Raw genomic sequence first — 8964 nt, forward strand, 5'->3', positions numbered from 1 at the left:
CTACTGTATAACATTACATTGTCCTGAATCTTAGCGATAGGTTGGGGGGGGGAGATGCCAAACATCGTAGCCTGGGAGCCCGCTTTAGGATATGGGGGCCATGAAATGCATCGCACCTCAATGTGGCTGTTTACTCCTATAGGTGTTATATTGTTTAAAATCTCTATTGTTTTCACACAGACAAGAATACTTTTAAAGTAAATATATTATATTTATTTGGTTTTAATAAGAGAACATAATTTCTTTAGTTGTCAGAATCTTTTGGTTACCATTTTATCACACCATGCTTATTGAGAATTAATTGTGATGGCATACAATTTTTACCGACTATATTATGAAGTTGTTGAAGTTATATTTCAATGATTATCTCATTTGCCACATTAGTATAATATGTTTATTTATATAAGAATAAGAAATTCTTCGATGCAAGTTGTTTTATAACTAATACGCATTTAACATTGAAGATAAACTTCCTGCCGAAGAATTTAAATTCGTATATATCGGAGAAGAAATATTTCGTCACATTATCGGTAATAGTTGAGAAAAATCCTGATATTATCTGAATTTTCCCTTACGAATAAGCAACAATAATATACACATTATTGTTATCATTGTATAATTTTTATTTCGTTTATGTAAATACTATATTTTATTTTTGAATCGTCTCCGTGTATTCATCTTTCTCTATCTCTCGGTGTTACGGTCTCGTTGCGACATTTCTTTTGAGAACAGCAACACCAACGAGTTCGAAACATCGCGGAAAGAATAGAAGAATAGTTACACGATTATAAATAGCGCAAAATAAAAACATGTTGCAACCGTGAAAGTATTAAATAATAATATGTGTATATAAACATGGGCTTAATTTTGTTATTCACATATTGTGTACACAATATACATTTCTACTGTGATTTCAATCAAACGATTCAGTGAGACGCTTAGACGATTAGAGTCATAACTCACATATTAAAACAATCAAGTTTTGAGATAATCGCAAAAAACTACCAGAGCACTATTTTTTGTAATTAGAAGAAAAGTATTGAACTTACTTGAATATTAATGAGTGAGTGAGTCGATTTACATTTTTTTTTTTAAATATATTTAATTCTCCTAACGCTGCAGACATACAGCATTCTATAAAAAATAAAGCTCCCTGATTGGTTATAATGGCCTTGGTAACAAAACTCACATTATTCTTTGAAATATGTGAATTATAACACCAACAGTGAACTTTGTCAACGATTTTTACATGATTTAAAGTGACTTTTAATACCCAACTCTTCTTCTGCATTTAGAATCACTTATCATATTTAACTCAAAAACGACAAAATTTCAAAATGTGAGTTATGACTCCAAACGATTCAGATATATTTTTCTAGTAGGTATAGTAATATTTTGATTATTCAGATAGGTCAATATGACGTTCTTATTCCCAAATTAACCAAAAAATAATTGTATGTAAATTTCAACCGTTTTATGCGGTAAGGAAAAACAATAAACTATCTGATGTAAGCAGGGAATATGTCGTGGGTGATACATATAGCAAGTATATTATAACAATCACCATGATTCGTGAGTGTGGGTTTTACATAATATGAAAATGTTCGGCAAATATGTTATCTTTAAAGACTTCCGTAAAATTTGTACTTTGCCTTTCGTGTATCAAGTCACAATTCTCGATCGTAAATTCGCAGATATCGTTCATTTATCAGATGGCTCTTCTTGATTATAACTTATAATATTATAAAATACAATGCGATATCTGCACAATACAAAGTTCAACAATACATTTTAATAATACGTATAAAATAAAAATTAACGTGTATATACCATTAATTAGCACGCAATTGGAATATAACATGAGAATGAATTATGTAAGTGGTAAAATAATTGTCAAACTCGTCATGTCAATTATTTATTCTCAAATTTTCCTGATGAATATTTTAGCATGTAAATAGCACCTATTGTTTTTTTAGTTGGCCACATAAACAATTAATAAGTACCTATTTACCTATATAATACACAATTCCGATGATTTTCATTAGGTAAATATATTTTTTTAAATTCAGATGTTTAAATAATAATATCTACTATAAATAACGATGCATATGTACCATAGTAGATAATTCTGGGTAATTTTGTTCAACTTTGTATTATATTTTTATCAATTTAATACAATTTAACACACATAATTTTAAAAACTCTTCCGAGAAATTATATTAAGTATACCCAATAGAAAAAATCTTTTTGAATATAGTAAGACACCCCGCAGGAATCGAACCTGCATCTCTCGGGTATCGCGCCCATGCACATAAACTAAATAATAATACAAAAGCCGATCGCCAATAGTAGCTCAATTTTGAAAACGCTTAAGAGAGTATTAAAAGCCATAAGTTAAAATTTGTCGCTATTAGCATAGTGGTATATATGCATGAGCGCGATATCCGAGAGATGCATGTTCGATTCCTGCAGGGCGTCTATTTTTTTCAAAAAGATTTTTTCTATTGGTGATAATAATATATTTTCTTGGAAGTGTTTTCAAAATTACGTATGTTCAATAAATAGAATGTTACATTCTTAAATCTTGTGAATTATTCGTTGAATAAAATAAATAGTTAATTAATACAATAATTTAATTGTAGGTAAGTTAAGTATGCTGACAGGCCTAGATGCCCCTTGCGAAAATGTTGCCCACTCTGTAAATCGCTATTCAGTGCTACAAGTTATATCAATAATAATTATTACGTATCTAAATTAATAAGATGGACTACGTAGGTATTCACTAAAACGAATAGAATAATAATTATTTACTTGGTAAACTTTTAACTGTGATGATTAATTTATTTATGTTTATTGTATGCTGATTAGGGCTATATTGTACATATCTACTATTAATTAATGCAACATTCAACATTGGTTTTACGCAAATGTCGGGAAGTAGCACCAATCCTCAATGCAACAACTCATTATTTCATTTCCTGATATCCAAGTCAACTAACTAACTCTGTATTCCCTTCTATATAAAGTGAGAGTTGTGGCCTTCATAGTACTCAACTCGGATAGGAACTTATTTTTATTTGCTGACATAATAATATTTTATCAGTGTCAAAGTAATTAAATAATTATTTAGCAGAAATGTTTACAGGACTGTTTACTGATTAGTTGCATACAGTTCTAAATAGATCAGGACGTGTAAATCGTAAAAACAAGTCCGGTATTCACTATTGAGAATCAAATACATACCTACGTATACAATTTTATTTTTTAACTAAGCACTAATTTAAAACATTTTTTTTTTATTTATAACTATTGTAAAACACAAAGCCCACTATAATCAGGCCGTGACACGAAACTATACACTTTGATGGTAGTAGGTACTAGTTATTAACATAGAAAATACCGAAATATTTTTCGTCTTAAATTATCGTGGTGAAACCAGTGCTGCTAAAAATTCATAAAATAATCAAAAAATTACTTTAGTTGGCAGAAAAAAATGCTATATTTTCTCTAAATTCAATAAGTGTCTAAAACTAGCATTTTAAAAAAATAACAGTTAAGACTGTTCTTACAAGACCAAAGATGAATTTCGAATTGTATAAGTCATAAAATAAATGAAGGTTAGAAGTTTAGTCATCATGTTGTATGTATCATTTAGTTTATTGTTTATTTAATTTATTTTAAGATTTAAGGTACAAAAGATAAGCATGTTGATTTTAAAGCAAATCTCGTATAATATTCTTTATTATGAGAAGTTTTAAGATGTTTCCGGTGTCTAAAAACGCTAGATTTAACGCCACACGCCAGATACATGCCTAGTCAAAAATACTTGATCTGGTTAAAAAAAACGCTAAGTTGGCAAAGCTGGGTAGAACGCCAATATAATATTGTTTGTTTTGGTTTAACCGCTAAATTTAGAGACAGATCGTTCTAAACCTGGGTGTGTAGCAACATAAATAAATTGTAGAATTAACAAAAACCTTGTTTCAATTCGTCATTATACAATATGTTAAACATTAAATAAGAATAAGACGATCCGTAGGTAAATTGACTATTTACACACATCATAAAGACATACGTTGTAATGTCATTCCCAATTGTTCGTTAAGTTTTTTCAAAGTAGCCATAACCAATAACTATTTTAGCGGTTTCGAGGTACAATAATAAATTATCTATTAATACATTATTGAATGAACAATTTTATTGTAATGCTATTTTAGCACTGGGTATATTTTTATGAATTTCCCAAGCACACTTCGTGATCTTCATTCTATAAATAATTGACACTGACAATACTTTGCTGTTTATCTTTTCATCACATTCATGCTGACAAAAACATTTTTTAACTCAAAATATATTTCAGAATACGCAAATCCTGAAGAATATGATTAATATATTATATTTTTTACAATCCTACAGCACAAGATGCAAAAATGAAAAATAGATTTCGACAATGTTTGTAAACAAGCTAATTCTAAAAATTATGCCTTGAATGAAAACGTCTGCGGAATTTCTAAAAGAAAGTTCTATTATAAATTAATTTATTCAAATAAAGAAGTAAAAATAAACGTCACTCCATAAATGAATCGATAGATTGGCTTCCATACATATTTTTCACTAATAGTCACTTAAATAAATTACCTGTTTGTCTATTATGTTTTTTAAACTAATACATAAATAATATTGTACACTGTTTTTTTATATATTTTTACTGAGAGTAATATTAAACAAAAAAAAATCAAATGTTATTAAATGTCTGTCACCGACGCATATATTATTACATTTATTTGAGAAAAGAAGCAGCGATTGATATAAAATGGATGAGAAAAATTCTAAAACATACTCACCGGTTCGCTTAGTAGCACAAAAGCAACTGACTGAAATACATTTCCCGCGTTTTATACGTAATATACGTAAGTTATAATTTGTGTCGTATCGGGGTGCCACCTGCGAATAGAGGCACGGCCCGACATGCCCCCCGAACACAAAGTGGGGGGCAGAGCTGCCCGCCTAATTTAATTGATAATGATATAAAAACAAAACAATAACCGGCACATGACGCCACTCTGACGTTTGATTGATCGCCAATTATTGTTATTGATTCTATTACCCAAATTCTACAAGTGAACTTCGGACCAACTTTTACATTTTATTTATTGCGTCTAACAAAATGCACGGGTCCATGAAAAAATTATATTAATATCTCATGATAAAAAATCTAGTCGGGAATTAAAGTGTGTCGGGATTTATTCCGAGATACAGTACAATAAAATTATAACTTCCCTGCATGAAAATATCATAATCATTAGAATTTTTTTAAAGAAAAATCATTGTAAAAAAAAATCAAGACCGCCATTTTGATTTTAATTATAATAATTCCATATTATATAGGTAAGTAAACGTACGATATGTCTTCAATTTTACAGGTATGAGAGTATGTACCTACATATCTACCTTTACTCTAAGGCAGCGTTGGCGAATCTTTTTACATGCGCGTGCCAAAATTTCCCAAATATTATTTTTCGACTGTCTGACGTGCCGAGCAGTTTTTCATGGGGGGAAAAGTTTTTTAAGAATAGGTACTATTGATAAATTTAAAAAATTAAAGTTGAGTTCTAAATATTCTATCTTTTACCGTTTCTGCCGAAGGCATACTTATATTTTATTCTTTGAATAAAATTTCCTCTTTTCAAAATTTTCAAAGAGATCGTGGGAGCATTTTAACCACACTTTTTTATATATTCCCCATCACTGAACGGTTTTCCACTTTTGGCGATTATGTTTGAGGTAAAATAACAAGCAGTTGCATTAGGTACATATTATGTGTGTTGAATATTTTTATTTTTAATTGTCTGATCAATAAATTCTTTTTGTTCATCCTTAATATGCTCAAGGTCTTCTAATACCGTTTTACCGACGAGGCTCTGCATACAACTGTCCTAGAATATAAAATACATACTGCTTTATTGCCTTCGTTAATCATTCCATACTTATCAGTCCACCAACTTTGAAAGTCTCTGCTGATTTTTTGTTTTTTTTTTTTATTTCCACTGGCCATGTTAAAAAGATTTATTAAATTAAATAAAATGCATGCACTTATGTTCACTGACACTTGCTACGGCGAATATCAGCTGGATCTAATAATTATTCTGACCAATAACAAACATAGCCTCCACTTTTAACTCCATTTTTTCACCAAATTTGTTGGCTACACTGCCATTGACATTTAATGTCAGTGATGCTTAAAAATTCATAGGTACTTAGGTGTACGGAAAGCTGAAATATAAATGAAATGTCCGGAAATCATCATCATCGGCACTACAACCCAATGTGGGTCTTGGCCGCCTCCAGGAAATGTCTCCACTCCCCTCTGTTTGCCGCAAGCTCCCTCCACCGCATCAGTCTCAGGGATGCTGTGTCTATTTCTATACAGTCTAGCCACTGCAGCCTAGGTCTCCCGACCCTCCTTTTTCCTTCTGGTCTGTTGAAGAGAAGCCTCTATGGTGGTTGGGTGTCTTCCATCCTTGAGACATAGCCTCCCCAACGAAGTCGCCCTACTTTCACGTGTGAGACTACAGGGGGATCTTCATACAACCCATATAGTTCATGGTTTTACGTTCCTCGCCACGTGCCATCTTCCTCACATACCTACAGCTCCGAAAACTCTTCTCAATATCTTTCTTTCAAAGATATCCAGCTTCCTCTCATCTTTTTTGATAAAGCACAGCATTCCGACCCATAGGTTAATATGGGTCTGATGAGGATTTTCCGGAAATACTATGCATATTTTTTTTTATTTATAAATAGTTCACGTGCAGCTAAATTTTCGTATCTGCCACCTCTGGCACACATGCCATAGGTTTACCAACCATGAAAAAAGGCCAGTGTAGACAAGAGTACACGATTTGATAGAGGTCGCCGAACTGATGGTATCTATGTCACTTGGTGAGTAGACAACCGTTGGACAAATAATGCAGTCATACGTTGGTACCCAAGGTGCACTAAACGACCTCAGAGACGCCCTAAAATCCGCTGGATGGATGAATTTATTAAGTTCGGCGGTTGTACTTGGCAGCGAAGAAGGGTCCAGAGCCGAGAAGAATGAAAAGAGATCGGGGAGGCTTTCATCGACCAGTGGATCGATCCCGACTGATGATTTTGGGCATGCTAACGATTTTCGCTCTGAGGGAAAAGGGAAAAATTACTTTTTTTGTATTCTCGATATATTACAAAATAATAATTTTTGATCTACAAATTTCGAGTACCTATCTACATATTTATTTTAACTTTAAATTGAATGTTGTCTGGACGTCAATATTGAATGATCTCTGATCTCACCAATAATAAGCTGGCCCCGGTGCCTACTGCCCAGCAACAATATCTAATCTATTTCAATACGATTATAATAAATAACATAATAATATGTAAGTTATTGTTTCTACTTCAGTTCATAGTAAAAATATATTATTATGATTGTAATGTGTAGTTACTAATGTAGATAGTCAAAAATATAAGATATGTACCTACCTACTTAGTATGTAAATGTTTCAAATTCAATTTCAATTCAATGTAAAAAGGATTTCAAGTTATACACATTTGTATTTTTATAAAAATAGATGTTTTTTAAAATAATTATTTAAAAAATCGGTGTGTGTTAGAAACAGAAAACAGAATTAACTGAAAATGAATTCAATTCTGCTTAAAGATGGCCAAAAGTATTAAAATAATGCATTGTCGTCGTGTTCTGATATATTCTAAAAGTTTCAAATGTCTAGCTAGTCGGGAAGTTAGTTAAAAAACTTGGACAAACAAGAAAAAAATTGTACTGCACAAGAAAAAATCTGTACCGGACAAACAAGAATACGACCTAATAAAAACGTGGTGAAAATTTAAGTGTTACATCGCGGCCGTTGATTACCGTTTTCATATTATCTTTACAACAAGAGCATTTAAAATATGCCGTTTGTTGTTATTTAGTGTAAACAGGCATTTTGAAAAACGTTGAAGATTTTATGATTAAATTAAAATTCTAAAAAAATATATAGGTACTTAGTTATTTTTCAAGAACATAGTTCAGTCTTTCCAAATGATCTTATTGCATTCATTTAGAGTATTGTCTTCGTTTGGTGCATGTACCTATATTAATTTGTGATATGAATTGCGATTATTTGCCGTTTGCCTTATGTATGCTCATTTATAACAAAAATACCTAGGTACCACCTAATATATTTTTTAAAGTGAATGCTCTGCATACTAGTAGTGTCTAGCGGCAGAATTTCAATCTTGCGGTGTTAGGTTCCATAATTGTATGGCTTTAACTGTCAATTCATGGTGGAAATGCATTGTTTTATTAATGAACTAAAACGCAATTTTATAGTACCTACTAGTACTTACCTAGTTCCAGATTTTTTTTATCAAAATGTTAATTTCAAACGGTTTCATACGCTTCAGAGAGACATTGTAAACTTTCAACTAGTTGTAGGTATTATGTTTTACGAAAAGATTCTTCTTCTCATTACGTCAATTTCGGGTATCATAATCTGCAATAAGGTTGAAACCTAACCTCATAATATTATGCTTGGGCCTTTTGGTACGGTCAAATTATCTTTTTTATCTTAATCAACTTAATTAGTACGATAAAATTGCGTTTTAGTTAATTAACAATAGGTACCTCCCATAATTTATTGACAATTTACATTTAAAAGTGGTACGAACATGTCTCAAAACATTAACAGGATTGCAAAATAAATATAATATTTTCTTTTTACATTGTACTAATTAGAAAAAACGAATAGCGAAATAACACAGTCTTAAATTCATTATAATTATAAAAACTCCATGTTAAAATTGGTCGAAAATATTAAAGAAAAATAAAGGTTGATTAATTATAGGTATATTAATCGAATTCATCTTTGAGACAAAACAATAAAATCCGATCAAAATTTGTTTTGTGTACCTAGAATCTAG

The 8964-nt window shown here is 31.1% G+C and overlaps 1 protein-coding gene across 1 annotated transcript in view; it reads right to left on the reverse strand.

Moving 5' to 3' along the window:
• LOC147072358 (dicarboxylate carrier UCP2-like) overlaps positions 1-4872 on the reverse strand; it is a 39323-nt gene extending 34451 nt beyond the window's left edge. Inside the window, exon 1 of the mRNA XM_085947676.1 lies at positions 4845-4872. The gene's annotated coding sequence lies outside the window, so the exon portion shown is untranslated. The remainder of the gene's footprint in view (positions 1-4844) is intronic.
• Positions 4873-8964: the final 4092 nt, after the last annotated feature.

The sequence above is a fragment of the Rhyacophila brunnea genome, unplaced genomic scaffold (genome assembly GCF_057557595.1).
Source record: "Rhyacophila brunnea isolate RB1 unplaced genomic scaffold, BYU_Rbru_1.0 scaffold_2, whole genome shotgun sequence".
NCBI lineage: Eukaryota > Metazoa > Arthropoda > Insecta > Trichoptera > Rhyacophilidae > Rhyacophila > Rhyacophila brunnea.